Source organism: Heliangelus exortis, chromosome 8 (assembly GCF_036169615.1).
Source record: "Heliangelus exortis chromosome 8, bHelExo1.hap1, whole genome shotgun sequence".
Classification (NCBI taxonomy): Eukaryota; Metazoa; Chordata; class Aves; order Apodiformes; family Trochilidae; genus Heliangelus; species Heliangelus exortis.
In genome coordinates this window covers 19,065,192-19,084,865 of record NC_092429.1, presented here as the reverse complement: position 1 = coordinate 19,084,865, position 19,674 = coordinate 19,065,192, and the positions used below count along the sequence as shown (strand labels likewise).

Below are 19,674 nucleotides of genomic sequence, written 5' to 3'. Positions count from 1 at the left end.
TGGAGTCCAGTGAGACTAAAATAAAAATAAATTTCACTAGTGATAAACTGATGCAGTCCTAATGGAATGCTTCTAGACTGGCTGGGATTTAATGGCCTGACAGTGTAGCAAATTTCTGGATTTTAATGAGATAAGCAAAATAACTGCGACTTACACGATGTTATTAATAGGCTGAACTTGATTAAATTCAAACAGAAGCAGCAGAATGAGGCAGGTATTCTGTGGAAACACAGAGGTCAACATCAGTGACATAGCAAAGATTTTTAGGTATAAATCACAGCCACTGGAATGTAGAAAAAGTAAGCCTGGAAAGCTGTATATGTTAGCAGAGTGGATTCCTGTTATGGTCCCTCAAGACGTTTTTTTTTCCTCCTTGATTCTTTCCCTGGTCTGTAAAAGTTGAGAGTTCTCTCTCTATAGGTTGTAATGAACTCTGGATCAGAGTGCAAATATGTAAAATCTGAATAGTTTGAGGTCAAATATCCTCAGTAAGATGGGAATGTTTGGTTCCTATAGGACAGTTCAAAGCAGTTTTGAGGTGATCCTGATTTTCCAATTTTTACCATGATTTGCACTTGTATTTCTATGCTGTGGTTGAAGCTGGCATTCATTGAATTCATTGATACATCTGAGGCTGATGTGTCTCTAATACCTAAGAAAAGGAAGTGATCTTCATTAAGATTTTGGGCAATTATTCTGTGGAATTTACGTAATTTATGGTAAAAGTGTCCTCCAGTTAGAATCTCAGTCCAATCAAATGGCTTGAGCTAAATTCACAAAATACTTGATGTGCTTTTCAGAGATGAAGCATGCTAGTAATTTTTGTTCCTCACTGTAACTCAGAGGCAGGAAATAAGCTTCAAAGAGGTTAGTATAGCTGTGTTATTGACTCCCTTTTGTCATTAGATGATGCCTTGAAGAACATGGGATATAACTGGGCTGTCTTAATGAAACAGCATTTTAAAAATTGTATTATGTACCAAGCAAATAGCTGCTTGAAAATTTTGCTGCATTAACAGGAAAGTGTTAAAAACTCAAAACCACTGTGATGGATGTGTTAATAAAAATACTAATGAAATGTGCTGACTTCCAGATATATGTTCCCATGCACAAAAAATAGGGACTCTGTAATTGAAACCCATTACGTATTGTGGCTATATTGACTGAATGAGCAGCCTCAGGTGCTGGCTGTCATTCAGTATTCCCCGTTTTTTGCTCTGTTAGCTACATAAATGGGGGGAGTGGGCCAGGGGGAAGAGAGAACCTCAACAGCAATGCAGTCTACTAATGGGAAGATGCTTAATATGCAAACGAAAAGCTCTCCTATCCCTCTTTCAGTATATATAGTAAGTGTACTAAATCTGTCCTTGCTTTCCTCCTTTTAAAAGGAATTTATTGTTTGAGACAGCTGTGTGAATTTCTGTGCTGGTCAGTGGTTGTGCTACAATACTAAGATCATAGCTCTCACTCCCATGTAAGGAAACCTCTTTCTTTCTGTAGCAGAAACTCATTAATTTTAATACACACCAGTGAAGAAGCTGAGTGGGCTTTGAGGTCTCCTTCACAGCAGCATGTTTTGTTGCTTCTGCACTGCTGAGTTCATTATTCTTTTATTAAGGAAGCAAGAGGAATACAGTGTGTACAGTCCTAATGCTGTCTTGCTCAGGTATCATAGGGCATCAGCACTCTCCAGAAACAGAGAGCTTGCTTGAAAAATTAAATGAAGCATTCTTTGTTTTAATCCGTGAGTGAGGAACATGTGGCACATGCTGCTGTATGTTTTGCTTTTCATCTATTTCCATCTTACTCTAAAATTTCACAGGTCAAAGATGGAAAATAGGCTATGTAAGAAATAAATGTCAGCAATGCTATAGAGGGCCAATAAAGGACTTGTCTGCATTCCCTCTGGAAAAAAAAAAAAAAAAAGAACTTAAGGAATTTCCCCAAGCCTCCAACATTTAACTGTGCTGTAATTTTACAGAGGTATGCATTTGCTTTTTGTGTTGGTTCTTTAGAACTGAGACTTCTTACAAGTCTTGGAAGTTCCATTTCTATGAGTTCTTAAATGTGTCTGAATATTTCAGCCCAGATCTGCCAGCATGCCTGAGGGATACATTCATGTGGTAATCAGGTCAGGGAAGCTTTTTAGGGGAACAATGCAGTGGTGCTCAAGACCTGCAGGTATTGATTCAGGTTGGAATTCAGAATGGAGATTTGATTCAGCTGTCATATCCTTCAGCCTCTGTCCCACCTCCGTTCTGTCAATACAAAAACAAATAGCAATTGGAGAACCTGTGGATTTCATCACCCTGTCATTTGAATTTAATAGTTGGGCACAATACGTATAATATAATATTAGTCATATTTTACTTTGTTCATTACAGAAGTGATGATGTAATTTCAGTTTTGATTCTGCAGAATTTCTCAGGACTGAGATGAGGGTGATAAATACAAGCAGCCATTCTTTCTAAGAACAAGTCTCCTTTCCTCTCTTTTAGGTTTGTGTCTCCTTACTGCCCTTTTCTGCTTTACCCCAAGACTTGTTAATTCTAATTTATAAGCCCCAAAGTCTCCTTTTTATGCAGTACTTCCCCTGCTCTGAAAAACACACATCCCAAGCTCCAGCAGAATCTGATCCAATTTACCTCTCCTGTTCAATTGTTCAGGAAAAAGAATGAAGCAAAGCATATTGGAATGTCTCCCAGCAAACCCATGCTGTTCCCCCCCTGTGGTGATTGATTAGTGTCCTCTCAAGAACTGCACACAATAACTGCTTTGTTGTGTGACAGAGGGTTCCTGCTATGTTTGCTTGTTTGCAGTTCATGTACAACAAATTATCTGTGTAGTGTCTTTCAGTTCTGAGCTGGGAACCGAGGTGTGGCTGGACAGCAGAGGAGCAGAGGCAGCCTTGCGTTCTTACCTACATAACAGGTTGGGTGAATCCTTTGGCAGCTGAACATGTTTTGCTAAGCAGAACTTTGTCTGGCATGTGCAGAGACTAAAGGGCTCCTATGAACATCAGAGAGTAGCCAAAAAAGCAAGCAAACAAAAAACCCCACAAAACCAAAACAAACCAACAAGCACTGTAAATGCTAAAAGAAAAATGGTTTTCCTGAGAACAGTGGTGTTCTGCAACCTAAAGATGAAGGAAATTTTACTGTATGTATTGTTCTATTCCATATCTGCATTACTGTCAGTGCTCTCATGGTTTATCACCCATCAAAAATTCAACTTTTAACTAGATTCAAAATTTCTTACACAGAATTGTGGTTTCCAGTCAGATGGATAGGGGGTGAAGGTTGTGACCTCTTAGAAGCAGTGTGGTCTTGGATCAGTGTAAGCTGATTGGAAAGATTCTCTCATCTTTTATCATTGCCCTGTCAGGCAGAAAATATTTGCTTCAGAGTAAGTAAACAACCTGTGTATATTTCAGTTAACCACTGGAGGAGTTGGTAACACCCACTGAGTGTAGGATGAAAGGTGTTTTCTATGACCAGGTGTCTGCATTCCCTTCTTAGGAGGACAGTCAGGATCCTGGCAGCTGATGTGCTAAAAGTAACTGGTTTGCTATCAAGAAAACTCTGGTCAATGATTAGGGGAGAGCTGGGATCAGAATAGCAGGTCTGAGTATGAAAAGTCTCATAAATAGACATTATCCTTCTGTCTGGAGTGCTCAGGCAGAGGAAGCTGGGTGCCACTCACACTTGGAGATAATAGATTTAGAAAAGATCAGCTTTTATGAAAAGAGCCAGATGATGGCAGCATAGAATGCAACAGAAGACAGAAAATCCCTGGGTTAAGTAGCAAAAGACTTATTCCTCAGACTTCAGACTTTCCATCTCATCCTCACTTCAGCAGTGGTCTTTGAAATACAGGCTTCTCTTTCTGGAAAGAAGAAAAAAAACCAATGATGTTGTTCTCTTTACATGCACCAATCTTTCATAAACTGTGCAATAAAGAAAACGGATTTTTTTAAAATTTTTTTTTCTGTGTGGCATCAGAGAGAAGCAATTCTGCTTCATCCTTTCAGACCCAGAAATGTTGTCTTTTTTCCTTAGCTGAATGAAGTTTTCTAGCAAGTCCTACCCTCTACAAATAATACTTTCCTAATTCTTGTCATCACAGCCTCATCTGTGACTACTGTAGCCTCCAAGACAGAATTCAGACAATATCTCTGGTCATAAAGGCAAAATACAAGCTACATATGTTTGGTTTTTCAAGAGAAAACTTTAGCAACTGATGTCTGCTTTGAAGATGATGGACTTGGGCACTTAAGAAACTAATGTATATCTTTGTTTTATGATTAGAAAGTGCTGTCTCTGTGGCAAAATACCCACCTGCATCTTTCTGGAACAGTGTGTAATGGTATTGGCAAAGAAAAAGATGATCACTCTGCACAGGCTGTTTTCTCTAGAGCTACTCATTTGTGTTGGTCATGAAAGCAGGAAGCTGGATTTTAACATAACCCTTCAGAACTGCTTCTGCAGGGGCAGCCTTGCAGTTGTGGAGGAAGTGAGAGTGCAGCAAAGAGGTTTCAGAACACGTACCTGTGGGTAGGTACCATGTGTGCAAGATAGGAAGGAAAGACAATGAAGCAATACAAGGTCACATCACATTCACAGCTGCTGTGCCTTACCTCTGTGCTGGTACCTTTCAGAACCAGGATCAACAAATTGCTCCGGTGGTTTAATTTTCATGTTTCTTGAAAATATCCCCCTTGCAAGCTCATAGACATTGTTTCAGGCATAAGCATAAGATAAATGGCTGCAACACACTTGAAAATTGAATGCTCTTCTGCCAAGAGAGACTACTGCAATTCTTGTTACAACTGCAAGCTCCTCAATCTCCTTGGGGTTTAATTTGAACTTCCAGGGAGATGGGTACTTTATTCTCCTGAACACTTATAGAAAAAAGAGATGCTGCAAAACCAAACTGGGATCATACCAGCTTCTGAGTTTCTGGGTGGTATGGGAGTGCAATGCACTTAAAATTCAGCTGTATTCTGCAAGGTCAGATTCATACTGTTGTTTTAATAGGCTCTGGTTTTATAGATTTCAGTTACAGTTGGCCCCAGTTTGTAAAGCAGGAGTAGCTCTTATGACTGCATTTCCTGCCACCTGAAAAGGAGGTGGTCTCCTACAAGCAGCAGGAATTGTCAAGCTCTGTTTTATTGGGCCACTTTGAAAAAACTAGGGAAAGTAACTTTTTTTGTATTAATGTAAGCACCATCCCTGAGACTGCGTGCTTCTTGAGAGTTTCTATGCTCAAACTTGCAAAAGATGGGATTCTGGCTTATTCTGGCTCTGTAAGTTGTCATAGCAAATAAGGCCATTGGACATAGAAAAAAGGATATTTCCCTGTGAAACCTACCCAGGAAAGCTCAGTATGCCAAGAGAGCAGGTCTCAGAAGAAAGTTGACTGTCCTCTCCATTCCTGAGTGTGTTACAAATGATGGATGATATCTGATGGGAACCTCTGGCTGGTATAAGCAAATTCAAACTTTTCAGTAACGCCAGTAAGGGATGTCTGGAATTCCCATGAACAGAGAAGCAAAGCTCTCATCTAGCACATGTGTAATAAAACAAGAAGTGGAAAATACCTCAATGGGGAGGAGGAAGGGGAGAATAAGATGGCTGCAGTTACTTGCTGCCCAATGAAAACTAAAATCCTTGCCAATAGGGACAAGTTGCTTAATATCCTCACAACACTTTGAAGATTTAAAGTATGATAACAGCTATTATTTTTACAACAGAATGTAAGATTGTTTTCCTAAGTAGATACATTGGAGTTTTACCTTTAAAACATTGTATGAAAAAAGGCCTGTGATTTTTTTTTTTTTTTTTTTTTTTTTAATTAACAAATGGTATGGTATTTTTATCAACACAATAATAAAGCATTCACAGTTAGGCTCACCACGTTGTATAGGCTTGGAGGAAAGGAATTTCTGAGTCTGCATGTGGTGCTATTAAACGTATTTAAAGGTAGTTCAATAATACCCTTTTCACATCCTTTTAGTGCATATGACTAAAAATGGAAAAAGAAAATTGCTCATGGGGCTTGAGTGCAGTGCATTCATGCTGTTTTGCACTTCTGATTGTAAGTGCTACAATCATGAGGGTGAACAAAACATGACCGTGAAAATGGGCATCATAATTGTAGAGTGATAGTGCTCATTTTCCAGGAATGCTAATGAGGTGCATATTATTAAGCAGATGGAACCTCAGTACAGGGCTGTGCAGCTCTCCCACCCCAACCCCCCCTCAGAGACCTGTGTTTGTATCTTTGATATTTTTGGGGTCTTTTCTAACCCACAGTTTTCAAGATATCCATGTATTTGGTGTGCCTGCCGTACGGTCTCTGCTGTTATTCCTTTTGAATGAACAGGAGTATCCTGACACTGAATCATGTCACAGCCAGTTTGAAGGGTTTGAACAGCTCCAAAAAACCACTTTGTTCCTTATTAGCAGCCTGTTTAATGCAGAGAATTCCTGCATGTCACATGGCTACACTGAAAATGTTGTGCTCTTCTTACAAAAGGTTGCAAACCTGGGATTAAGACAAGACTTGCTTGAAATTTTCTATAGAATCAATAATGTTGTTTTTATATTTTTATCTCTTTTTGGATAGGAAGAACCACTGTCACTAGGTTATGAGGATACATGAGGTACTCAGGCTGCTGTGACACTGTGCCAGGCCTGGGTTACTCTATATAGACAGCAATTCTTAGAGAAAATCAGAAGTTAGGACCTGGCAGCTGAGCTTCCTGGATTCTTTGAAAATCCTCATGTCAAAAGCCTCTTTAACTAAAAAATACAGTTCCAGTTTTATTCACTGCATCAAGTGCAGTGAATCATCTTGTAGTAAGTTCTCGGAGCTCTATAAATATGCAGGATAAATTAAATTACGTTGTATGTCTACTTAATATTCATTTGATTTGTTGAGCAGCAGATAGAATTGCCTTTTTGCAGCTCAGAAATGTAATATGCATGTATCTAAAGGAGATAAGACAGATTCTGGGCTGAAACAAATGTCAGTCTGGAAATGGTAGAAGGGTATCCAAAGAAGGTAACATTTTCAGAAAACAGACCTCAGTAAAGCAATTCCATGTTGTTTCATTTGGAAATCACATACTGTTTTATTTGCTTGCTCTGATGTGTATTGCACTCTGTTACGTGTTCTATCTCCTATTGTTCATTTTTCCCAAGATGAAAAGAGATACAAAGAAAATTTTACTGTATTTGAAGCAACTGCTTATTCTTGGTTATTCTAACTTACATAGTGATATGCACGACAGTATCAGAAACTGTCCAGAACCCCCCATACTACCTCTGAATAACAAAAATATATATATATACACATTTATACACATTTATATATATATATATTAAAAAGTGGAACTTTTCTTGGCCATGTTACCGTTTGGGGCATTGAGAGTAAGTCAGTGTAGGAACATTTACTGTACATATACAGAGTAAGTCTGAAAAACTGATACAAATTATTCACTTGCATTCTCTTTCCACTGTTTACCTTTGCAGATAATTTTAAGGGTTGCAGTTATCAAAAGGAAGAAGCTACTTTTAATAAATTATTTCTTCACATATAGGTTGTAACTAAAGATTGCAACTGATTTGTAACACTAATTTTTCTACTTATGTTCCACTCGTGATTTCAGTTTGCTGTGACGTTATTGTTCACTTTATTTTTACAAGTTTTCATAGCCTTAATTTGTGTTATTATGTATTTGCCAAGTTTTACCCCAGAGGTGTTTACATTTCAGTTCTGAGTGAAATCCTTCCTGCACAGTAGGTGATTTTACAAGGTGCTTTGTGATACTTGTGATACAGCGTGCTATGTAAATTATCTTTACTGCCATATGCTCTCTTCATGTTCCCAATTCAAATCCACTGGGAAGAGTCTCTTGGCAACATCAACAGCAGCACATCTGACCCACACACAGCCTGTGACAGTGTTCTTTTGGTTTGATTAGTTCTTCTATGGAAGTTCAAATGCATCAGGCATAAGAAAAAGAAACAAAGCTTCTCAAAAACGAAACCACTCTACAATGTGATTGAGATGTGCCAAAAGCTGTTCTCAGTAGAGACAAGCATAACAGATATTAAATTGGCTTGGTCAGAGTGAAAATCACTTGTAAGAACACTGCTTACCAACCTTCTGGACTTTCAGGACAGTGGTATGCTGCAGAAATGCTCCAGACAATGCATATTGAGGCAGAACATGCTAGATTTTACAAAGTTCTCCTTTTTCCCTGTTGCTGACCACTGGTGCACCAATATGAAATTAAATGATGAGTGTTGGTGCAGCTATGCTCTGTGTTGCTTTCAGATGAGAGAAGTAAGTAGTTTACCCATGGGATATGCTGATTGTCATGCCTGCAAAGCAGACAATTTCCATCTACTGCTTACAGAAACAGGTGCCAAATTAGTGTCAGTGATTCTTTCCATTGCAGCCTCTTGTAATCTAAAAACATTTTCAAAACAAAAATGACAGTGCCAGTGAGAATGAACTTTGACAGGAATATAATGAAATGTATGGGAGGGAGCACTCAGTCTGCAGGGTTTGAAAGAGAATCTAATTCCACCTGCAGTCCTGCAAGATGTGATACTGGGCCAAGAATTTTCAGTACAAGCACCAACAGTGTAGAATCTAATTCATGCATGGTGAGAATAATCCCTTGTGTTGCATAAAATATCAATACTCCAGGGTTTTTCTTCATCTAATTCTCTATATTTTTATGCTTAAAGTGTAGAATCTTTGAGACACAAAGTCACTTTATTGTTTCTTGTACTTACTGTGCCTAGCACAGTTCGATATGGTTAGGGGGATATAATCACTACTGTAGTACAAAGAATTTTTTTTTTTTTTCTCTCGGAGAACTCACAGGAACAGAAGAATAATAATATCACTCCTAGGTGCATAAACCACTTCCTAAAACTATATGTATTTTTTTATATAGCCAAATGCAGGTATAAAAACTACCTCATTACTTTAATGAAGGTCTAGATTTTCACATAATATAACTTAGAAAAATTTACTGACAAATATACCAAAGAGCTGTAGCAGAAGGGACTTTTTGTACCTGCCTCAGGATAAAGTCCACAATGGAAAAACAAATCTGTGCCCTGTGCTAGAATCAAGGTGGGTTCCTTAGTGGCAGTTTCTGGTCACTGGGATGAGTATAGACAGCCCTCTCATCCTCCTCTTGTTCTGTTTTCTTTTCCGAAGACAGGGTGATATTTAATTAGCTACAGCTTGTTTCTTTTTATAGTGAAAACAAATATTTGCAAAATGCTTGGTGCAATATAACCTGTTATGTCTGATGCAGCTTTACAGAATATGAGTGCAAATGGATTTTTAAAGTTTGCACAACTGGAATTTGCTTATCTGTTGTTTGTCTGGACAACTGCTACTTTGTTGCTCACATATACAAGCAAGTTGATAGTTTCCATGTACTTAACTCTACCAGAAAAAGCAGAATTTTCTGTGACATGTACTTTGCTGCTTTCCTTTAAACAGCATAAAAATTTTGTCTGGGAGGTCAGGCTGGCTGCACCCTGGGCAAATAGAGCAAGTCCTTGAATGGTCCCAAAGCAAGATGACTGGGACTGCCAAGCAGAACATCTTTCTGGAGGATGTGCTGAGACACTTAGTGGTTATATGGAAGCCATTTAGCAATAACAAAGAAGTAATCTCTTCTGTAGAGTTCTTCACACTTCTTACAAGATCACTGAAATACCCTCATCCTTAAGATTCACTTCTCTCTTTCCCCATTATAGGCTGAGGGAAAGAATTTGTGAGGCTATAGGAATGGTCCTGTATGAAACTATCCTGTCTGAAAGGAAACAGATTAAAGTTCTGCAAGATCACCAATCCACAGGAAAAGCTGTCCTGAGCCAAGACACATGTACCTGTTAGTCCCTTAGCAGATAATTAAGGGAATTATTTCTGTTTTCTTATGCTAGAGATTGCCTTTTATTCAAATAAATTTGAGTGCTTAGTGAGCACACAAGATGGATAGGTAGAAATGTTACCTTATATTAGAAAAAAACTACCAGCTATTTAGAAAAAAAGAGCATGGGGCACAGAAAAACCATTAAGGACCATGTGTATTGAAAACTTGGCACTGTTTTTCCAGCTGTATCTTCTGAGTTGGTGAAAGAAACTGCTCAGATGTGAGCAGCACACCTGGAAGCTATGTCTGAAGGTTTTGCCATGTCCCTGTCCTGCCTCCAACTCTGTGCTTTGGGGCGAAAATTTTGGAGCATCACAGCAGGTAAAAGGAGAGTTGTTACACAAAGGAGTCTGAAACACCCAAACTTGCTAGGTGGGAATTTCTTTCACTCTGCAACTTCTACAGAGCTTAACACTGAGGCTGGTCTCCTAGGGGTCCTTTCTTTGGCCTAGAGGTGGAGCAAACCTGTGTTATATCTGGCTTGCTTCCAGGTGATTGCTCTGATTCACAGGCTGGCTGTGAGCAAGCAGGCTTTGGCTATCTGCCTGTTCCCTGAGCCTGTCACAAGAACTATTTAAAGGCTAAATGGCCCAACCTAACAACTTTAAGCATAATAGTGTTTAAAAATCTACTCTCTCATCTCACAAAGCTTCCTGTTTATTTATTTATTTGTTAACTTATTTCCTGGGTGCAGTTAGAATGTGTGCAGTTAGAATACTGCAATTAGTGGTGTTCACGTTAGTGTAGCCTGCTTGACACAAATTAGGATTGCAGAATCAGGTTATCAGCTCAATTATTTAGAATGCAATTTTGCATAAATCGGGGACTAAATCAATTACAGGCACTGGAGGTGAGCCAGAATCCTGTGTTCCAATGTACACAGAGTAAGAACTCCCTTTTTTAAAAAATTAGACTTCATAGCAACTACTTATACCCTCGTCAATTTCATTGGTTTAGCCAAACTGAGATCTTGTCAGGTTTTATTTGTGTGGTTAAAGCATTATTAAAGTACACCATTCTGTGTTAATACAGTCTTAAAAATTTTTACTCTAAACATTCTGGTTTTAGTCTGCAGTTGGCACTTCATCTGCAGCCTAGTATTTCTCACCAGGTTTTTTGATCAGCCAGACACATTGTATAATTCTGTGTCACACAGCCTGGGCACATTTTCACATGCCTCTGCAGGATATACCAGCCTGAATGCAACTTGTAAATTCACAATTTAGGCAAATTGTTATGTAATTGCAATAAAACGTCTGATCTCCCTTCCCCATAAGCTGTCACATGTGGCTGGATTCATGGTGAGTACAAAGCAGTTAAGTTGAAGGCAGTGGAAATTATGCTGCTCAATACCAGCTGAGAATCCATGAGAATCCAATGTATATAGAAATCATAAAGCCTCTGGTTCTGGTTTCTGATATTTTTCTGGTATTTTAGTGTTTTATTCTTACATATGCCTTTGGATTTACTTCTTTTTCCTATTGTCTGTGTGAGACTAGGATTGAGGTTTCCTACCAGCTTGCATATATTTATGTATTACATTAAAATTAACTGTGTAAAAAAAAGTACATGTCCACTAAAGAGTAACCCTTGCTCTCTGCAGCAGGAAACCAAGGAATGATGTAAGAATCCGTTTGGGTTCTGGGTGGATGATGAAGGCAGATGTACCTGAAGAAACAGAGGTAGCTGGGGCTCTGACTGCCCCTGAGACTGTGTTCTGGTTCACCAAGAGGCATGGGGTGGCTCCTGGTGCCTGAGGAAGGTGAGTGCACCCCAATGTCACATCCTAGTCTTGACACTGGCTACAATGAGCTCCTGCAAATGTTGCTGTCTCAAAGGCTCCGGTGTGTTCAGAGACTGCAGTGCTGATGTTTTCATGGTGAAACCCTCAGTGAACTGAGTGGTGATGAATGATCATTTTCCAGCTCCACTACAGGTCTAGTGCAGACAACAGCAGAACGTGCTGCCTGCAGCCATTGGACTCTACAGCACCCATAGTTCAAGGCAAGAGAAAGCTGAAATGCCAGTCAGTGCCTGATCTGGCTACCTGAGGGAGTTTGTAACTATACAGAAGTGTTTTGAGCTGAAATGGGATGATTGAATTGAGGTTGCAATCCAGCTGTGTCAAAAATAATCTAAATATGGCTTAGTATGCTGTGAGGTTAAAACCAGCATTTATCTGTGCTGATAGTATCTTATTTTGTAACTCTTTGAGGAAATAATTGAGAGCAGAACTGCAGCAGTTAAATGAATGATAAGTGTTAACATTTTTAAGGCCTTTGATTCTGCTTTTGTCCTTCATACCCATTAGATCTAAAGTACCTTTTCAACTATGAAGCTGTAACACAGCAGCTCTGTGCTACCATTTTGATGATCCTTCTAGAAATTAAAAAAGGAATTGATGTAATCTGTAAATCAAATTTCTCTCTTACTATAGATTTAGACCTTGAACTCTTACTAAATCACCAGTGAATAATGAATACTGCATGCTTGCATATATTTTACTATCTGTTATCATTTAATTGTGACTATTGAATAGCTGTCTAGAATAGGAAGAGCATTTTTTGCAACATTGTTAAAATTCTGAAATTGCTTTGTTAATTTATAGGTAAATCAGCACACACAGCCTTTTATTAAATAGGAATAATATTTCCTTAGTATTTCCTTTAGTATTTCATCAAATCATTTTTATATTAAGTTACACACATTCTTTTCCACAAGTAGCTACACAAGAAACACAGTGTAATTTGGGGTTACATCATACAAATTTTGTGAAAGCAATACACCTGCGGGCTGTCATCCCACCAGGGGGCAGGACAAGACAAAAATTAAACAGTATTAAGAGGGAAAAAAACCCAAGAGTTCTGCTTTTAATTCCCTCACCCCACCCCCTCCAGGTTCCACAAGAACACAGTCTGTGCAGCTGTATGACTGTCTAAGTTAAAGGAAGTCTTTTTTTTTTTTTTTTGTTATGTAAACAGTGCTTGGGTTCTGCCTTGGTGAACGTGTATGTATTGCTGCTGCTGAGATAAGGTATGTCCTCACAAACAGAAGTCCTATGATCTATGTACAGAAGCATTTTAAAATTAAATATAGTTCTGTTATAAATATCTGTGCTTCCCATGTTGTAAGAAAATGGGTGTTTTCAACCCCCCTGCAGCGTTTTAGCTATTATTTTTCTTAAACCCAGATGGAAGACAATCTTAGACACAGTTCAAGACTGCAGCATTATATTGTCCTTTGTAAAAATTACATGGCAGGAGCCTGAACCTTATGCCACGGCCAATTACAGGACAACTCTGACCTCCTAAGTGTATCTTGTGTCAAGGAGTAATGCAGAGGGCAGCCCACTTTTGAAGCTGTGGCAGTGACCCATTTGTGCAGTCCTGGAAGGGGATCACTGTCTGCAATCTGTTCAGACCAGCCATAAGTCAAAGTGCTGTGAGGAGCAAAAACCAGGTTTGTTCATAAAAGTGGATGTGCTGGTAAGGAATGCTGCTCATTATTAATTATAACCTAATCCCAATTGATTTTAGTAGTTGCCTTTGAACAAGAAGATTGTTAAAAACTTCTATGTAATTACAGCACAGAATTTAGTATCTGCAAAAGGAGATTAAACATTTGAGAATAGAAAAGTATCGGCCAGTTCCCAGGCATCAGAAACCATGGTGGGAGTAACTGTGTTTTCAGACACCACAGGTTTGTGTTGGAACACTCTGGCAGAGAAAAAGCAACTTGAAATTGACAATACACTTAGCTTTGCTGAAGGGGTCTCCCAGGCTTAAGGAATGTGTACCAGCAGTTACCAGCAAAGCAAGGCCCCTCTTGCTTAGGAGAAAGTGGTTCTCATTACAGCCTCTAGTTGAATACTCTGCTCACTTGAGTACTTCAAGAGCTTTTGGATTTCATTTAAACTTCATGCTTTAGTATTGAATTTGGCTTGAGAGATTCAGGTGGGTCAACTCTGTCAAACAGGTAATTAGAATTCATACAGATGTGGAGGGCTGGAATGCTTACAGGTGTAAATAACTGTACATATACTGGCATATACTTTTTCTTACCCACCACTTCTGAATTTAAACTGTGAATCTCATAGCAGTTCTCTGCACTATCAAAACTTACACCACCACTCTGGAGGGTGATGGGCTGTGTGAGAAATGCATTTACAGGAAGGGACTGCAGGGCAGGAGGCAAGCAGCAGCTCTCTTGCAAAGACTTGATTGCCGTGGTCTGCCAGTTCTCTTTCAATCCAGCCAGAGTCTTTGAGTATGTTTATATCCTTGGGATTTTGTTCTCATTTCAAAAATCAGAATTATAGGAGAAATTTAAAAGCTCAGAGTCTGGAATGCTTCAGAATCTGAATGCATAAGAAATTATAGACCCAAGCAGGTTGGATGGGACCCAGGATCCTACTTCTCAGAGCAGGGTCTGCAGTCAGTTCAAGGTAGGTTTATCAGTGTTTCGAAAATCTCTAAGTGTGAATTCTTGGACTATCTTGACAACCTGTTTCACTGATTCAGTGTCCTGTCACTGTCAAAAACTGCTTTCCTAATGTCAAGTCAGAACCTCCCATTTCAGTTTATGTCTGTTGTCTCACCCTCCTGCCAGGCATCTATGTAAATAGCTTCCTCTTCCCAAGAGCCTTGTGCAGGTATTGAAAGGCTCCATAAAGTTTTCCTAAACTTTCTGTATCAGTGTTTTGGAGGTGAATGTTTCCGTTCCTATATTTTTGCTGTGACTATGATACCTATAAAACTGTCATACCATCTTCAGTTATTTTCTACACATTTAGATAGAATCCAAGACGCTCTTAAAGTTTATGGATCAGATTACGGTACTTTTCCCTTAAGCAGACACAGATAGATATAACATTTTAATATAAGTATATAATGTGGCTGTACTGTAACTTATAGTCATATATTACCATAATATGTATTTTAAGCAAGATATGAACATAATTTATGTAGTGACACGAGGCAACCAGGTGGCACTAATTGCCAGGTAGTGGGCTTGACCTCGTGAAGCCCACCTGTGCCTGATTAGGGCAGCCCCTACTGCATGAGCAGGATTAGGGGGCCAATAAAAAGCTCACACCTGGGGAAGCCAGGGGCTGGTTTAGCCACCTTTGGAGCAGTAGCACCAATCCAGGCTGGTCAGAGCACCATTCGTGAGATTCTACTGGGGCACCTGGCTGGACCTTGGAGCGCTGCACCCATAGAAGAGGTTTGTCTTGCTACAAATTTATGCATCTATAAAAGAAGTAGTAAATTTCACCAAACAGCTCTGGTCTGGTACGACTAGAACTGAAAATTTTGTGGCTCTATAAATAGAGTGAAAATGAAATGTTTTACTATTATTACCAGCCTCGTTCATTCCAACACCATGAGTTAGCCCACCCAAAAGAGAATAGAAGAAATATATGTTCTTTTTACTTCAGTTCATTTTTGCTTATAGTTCCATTTGTTGCTTGTTTTAAGTTTTCCTCACTGGCTATTTGAGTTAAAAACTTTATTTTCTGCTGCTGAAGCATCTTTAAAGGGGCCAAAATGAAGGGGTTGTAGGAAAGTCTCTGAGTACCTTATTTCAAAGGGAAATAGCAAAGAACAGATGAATATCTGTGTAAAACAAACAGAAATAAGTACTAAAGAGAAAAATTTCCTCAGATGTACTAGTGTGCACTAAGTTCCAGAAGCATAAATATCCACACAAAGTACCAGAATTAACGCTTTCACATTTTTTTTTCCTCAGTAGAATTATTCAGAAAGTGGCTTTGTTTGTGGGAGCTTCACAGCTGGTTGAAACACCAAGTTAGAAAGTTTTCAGCTAAAAGCACTTGGCAGAAAACTGAATTTTTAAAAAGCAGCTGCAGTGACAATTCTGGTTTGCCAGTGGCTTATGTCTTATTTTCCTCCCCTGTGTTGTCTGAGGCTGGACTGCATGCTGCTCTGTCTGTGGCAGCAGGAGGTTCACAGATGTGCTGCTCAGGAAACCCAGAGCTAAAAATCACATTCAGGTTAGTGAATATATTTATAACAGAGGTCAGAGCCTGCCTCAGATTCAGCAATAAATAAAAATCAAGAGAATACTATCATCATAATTGCATTTATTTCTTGAGGCTATGTATTTCAGTGATCACATTTCATCCTTCTGGAAACTATTTTGTTTTTAAGGTGCTATCCTTGGTTTTTAAGATAATGTCAGGAAATAAACCTATTTAAGTTTATTAGCTACCTGGTATTCAGAAAGTTAAAAAAAGGCCATCTATTTTAAAAACAGTCTGTAATCTCTCATGAATCAAATGTCATAGTCTTTGATTCTGAATATAATTCTGAAAATTGTTTATCTTGCTGTGCTTTATAAGATTTCTTGTAACACAACTGTTACAGACACTAAATAGTTGTAGCATCTTCAAAGTAAATTGAAGGACTGTCTTCCCACTGAAAACTGTCAGAAGGAAATTAACAGATATTTGAAATACATAATACAGAAGACTCGAATTCACAAGTGAACTGAAGAGGATCCAAGAATTACAGTAAAAAACTTCTCCCTGATTAATTGTACTTACAACAGGGAATTCAGAGTAGTGAACCCCAGTCTGTGCTGCACTTCTGGGTTGTTTTCCCAGGAGCAAGACCTTACACTTGTCCCCACTGAACTTCAAAATGTTCTTTTTATCCCGCTCTCCTAGTCTGTTCAGGTCTTCCTGGAGGGTGGCTCTCCTTTCTGGAATATCTCCTTTACCACTCAATTTGGTGTCATCTGTAAACTTGATCCCAACATCCCATATCTGATGTGTTTCCATGAAGAAATATGTCATGGTCAACATTTAAAGTTTATGTGAGGATAAACTAGTTCCTACTGGAGGAGCATGAAGAGGAAAAGGGGCTCCACAAATTCCTTGAATGAAGATGAGAATGATTACATAAATTTCTTGTTATGTTCAAAGAGAACTGTTGTTATACTGAAAAGAAAACAAAATGATGACTACAGTTTTTTTGTCCTTAGGTGCTTTTGTTTGAGTTTTTATCTGATGCTTTGACTCGCTTCCTTTGTTCTCTAAGATATAAACAAGAGAAAAGGCAAGCTCTGTTTCTCCCCATAACTGTAAACTGATTTTGGAGTAAGGAAACTCATGTCTTGGCACGAGTCATCTGCACCTTTGACAAAGACAATACCAGCTGTATAGTTCACAGGGAGGACATAAAGCCATGATCTTCCTGTGGCCAGGAGGAGAAAGAGAGAGTGCTGTAGTGAATTTGATTAGTTGGGGAATCATGAGGTAACAGGGTCTGAGAGATTTCCAGACTGTTTTTACTACATCCACGTATTGAGCATTATCTTTCTGCTGGTGAAAGAGAAGTGGCTGGAAAATCAGTTGATTTTCACCCAGTGACAGATTGATATCCAGGACTGAAAAGCTGCAGATTTGCCCATGGCCAGGCTGTAGTGCATTTCACCATGTTCAGTTTCTCCCACATGGTAACATGAGGTGGTTTCAGAGCCCTTCAGCTCTGACTTCATGTGTATCTACTTTTGGCCTCAGCCCCATCAAGGTGTGAATAAGAGCATTCTTCATTAAATACCTTGTAAAGATGATTAGCTCCAGCCCTGGTGACTAAGTGCAGTATAGATGTAATGCACATTTTCCTTGGGATAAATGGGACACAGGATGTAAAGATAGATGCATGCACATTGCATGGAGGTTTTTTTCCCTTCAGTTTTTGTTTTTTTTTCCTGTGTCTTTAATTTCTTTTACAACCTCAGTTGTATGTGAAAAATATTTTATAAAACAGATTAATTTGATGTTGGTTTAACTGAGAAAAAAGAGGAAAAAAAAGACACAAATCTAACAGGGTATAGATATCTTGTCTTGCAGATATCTTCTTCAGTGCTGTTTCCATGGAAATGATTTATAGTGCCTGGGGGGAGTGAAGTGCAGGTCACAGATCTGCAGAGCTACAGTAGGCTCTCAGCCCAGTTAGTCAGAATCTGAGAACAAATGGAAATGCCTTCGAATGGAGATCTGCTTTCAGAGGGAAATGTAATCTCTTATAAAAATGTGGTTTTGAAAGAAATTACTAATCTCTATGGCAGTTTGGGGTGAAATTGCTATGAAGAGCTGTCAGTTTTCATCATGAAAACATCTTCAAACTCAGCTCCTCCTCTTATTGCTTCAGGTCTTTAAGGGTTTCATCACATTTTTTACAACAGAATTCCAAGTACTGGTTTGGGCAATCATGGCCTATTCTGGTTTGACTAATTATTTTTCCTCTTCAATGTCTATCTGAGATATTTTGAAATAGAGCACAAATGACAAATCTGGCAAATGCTGTGATATTGTCAATCATTCTGCATTTTATTTGCAGAAATATATATTTTATTAAAATATCTAATGTCTTTATGTATTATATTCATTCAGTCGGAACCATGTAAGGGGATGCAGCTGGGTGTGGCATGCTGGTCAATGCTTCTCACTGCAGAAAGATGAATTTTAAGCAAGGAAATTGCATGACAGAGGCAGAAGTCCATCCAAGAACATTTCATTGGTTTCAGCTGTTTATAGCTGTGTTTTTAGGCAAGGTCTAGTTACTGTATTTTCTCTCTGTAGTTATGACGGCAAGAATATATTATTGCTTTTTTAGCAAAAAAAGTGGAAATGCTGCAAATGTTTCTCTATAAGAACTTTGACACCAAGAAAATTTGGTTCTCTCATAATTATTATTTTTTTTAAAAAAGTTTGTTTCTAGATTCTTTTTTCCTCATTTACTAGAGGATAATGAATACTGCCTATATCTTCAAAGATTAGGATGTGACATGGAATTACCTGTGGCCTATGCAGACTCTCTGTGAACCAGATACAGAGGAAAAGCTACAATGTAAGTGTGTGTGACCATGAATTGTTTTTTCCATTTTGTTGGAGCCATGCAGGGTGTTCAATATGATAGTAAGGCATTTCAGAATTACTTCATCTGTATTCCAGGAAAAGAATAAATGCAGGAGGCAGCTATTGAAGTGAACTGTCCTAATTATTTTAGTTAGGATGGTAAATTTCTACGTTAAGAATGTAATATTTCTCATTTGGTTTAGCTTTGTATTCTTGTAGATACTGTCATACAGTGCATTTCTATAGCTGTTTCAAAATGTAAATGGCAGTGAATGTGATTAATCACTTTGAAGTGTTTTAACCAGCAACTTTTTTGAATTTTTTAAATTTAGTTTAGGGTCTGAATGGTCCTGTCTACTGCAAAGTGATATATTTTCTTGTATATTCTGAGCCAAATAAATTGTGAAAATCTGGAGATATTGAAGAGGTGCTGAAGGTATGTAACTTTTATGATGTCCGAAGTGTAGTAGCAAGATTCTTCATCGCAGATGACCTTTCTTTTGGTTTGTGTATTTTATTTTTTCATGGATAAGTAAGTTTTCCCATTCTAAATTTTCTAGAAATGAAGGGGGAAAAAATATACCTTGCTGATCCTTTTCTTTGTCCTCATTTGACTGACAGTATAATAGGAACTCATGTATCCTGTGTGTCTCTCCTCATCACAGATTCTCAGAAAGGAAAATGCATTGAATTCCCAGTTGCCTTCCAGTGTTGTGTCAAGGTCTCTCTACTTTCTGCCTCTCCCTATCCCCTTACCCCCTGCCCTATTTTAGAATATCTGGTAAATTTTTTTTCGTTTGGAAGATACTCTTTAAATCAG

At 38.5% G+C, this 19,674-nt stretch overlaps 1 long non-coding RNA gene across 9 annotated transcripts in view; it reads left to right on the top strand.

The window, feature by feature from the left end:
- The window catches only part of LOC139799198 (uncharacterized), an 82,245-nt gene that overhangs the window by 20,366 nt on the left and 42,205 nt on the right, over nt 1-19,674 (top strand). For 5 of the 9 annotated variants that reach the window (XR_011727133.1, XR_011727138.1, XR_011727137.1 and 2 more), the window contains 2 exons: nt 10,154-10,342; nt 11,574-11,732. This is a non-coding gene — a long non-coding RNA (uncharacterized lncRNA). Of the gene's footprint in view, nt 1-9,096; nt 9,157-10,153; nt 10,343-11,573; nt 11,733-18,771; nt 18,847-19,245; nt 19,291-19,674 lie in introns of those variants that run through there. The other 4 variants (XR_011727136.1, XR_011727135.1, XR_011727134.1 and 1 more) reach the window with 3 other exon arrangements.